General features: G+C 40.5%; 1 non-coding gene across 1 annotated transcript; it reads right to left on the bottom strand.

Moving 5' to 3' along the window:
• Positions 1-207: 207 nt before the first annotated feature.
• Positions 208-311, bottom strand: LOC112699716 (small nucleolar RNA R71). Its single transcript, XR_003152658.1, has one exon. It is a non-coding gene; the product is annotated as a small nucleolar RNA R71 (small nucleolar RNA).
• Between the last annotated feature and the right edge of the window lie 265 nt (positions 312-576).

Here is a 576-nt window from a genome sequence, read left to right as displayed (position 1 = left end):
CAGTTTTTAACTGAATTCTTGCAGATCTGTGAGACTGTAAAGACGAATGGAGTTGATCCTGAAGTCTACAGACTCATGCTTTTCCCTTTTGCTGTAAGAGACAGAGCTAGAATATGGTTGGATTCACAACCTAAAGATAGCCTGGACTCATGGGATAAGCTGGTCACTGCCTTCTTGGATAAATTCTTTCCTCCTCAAAAGCTGAGCAAGCTGAGAGTGGATGTTCAAACCTTCAAACAAAAAGATGGTGAATCCCTCTATGAAGCTTGGGAGAGATACAAGCAGTTGACCAAAAGATGTCCATCTGACATGTTTTCAGAATGGACCCTATTAGATATATTCTATTATGGTCTCTCTGAATTTTCGAAAATGTCATTGGACCATTCTGCAGGTGGATCCATTCACCTGAAGAAAATGCCTGAAGAGGCTCAAGAACTCATTGACATGGTTGCAAACAACCAGTTCATGTATACCTCTGAGAGGAATTCTGTGAATAATGGGATACCTCAGAAGAAAGGAGTTCTTGAAATTGATGCTCTAAATGCCATATTGGCTCAGAACAAAGTGTTGACTCAA

This window comes from Arachis hypogaea, chromosome 6, assembly GCF_003086295.3.
Source record: "Arachis hypogaea cultivar Tifrunner chromosome 6, arahy.Tifrunner.gnm2.J5K5, whole genome shotgun sequence".
NCBI lineage: Eukaryota > Viridiplantae > Streptophyta > Magnoliopsida > Fabales > Fabaceae > Arachis > Arachis hypogaea.
The sequence above is the reverse complement of the archived record's forward strand: the minus strand, read 5'-3'. Positions and strand labels throughout refer to the sequence as shown.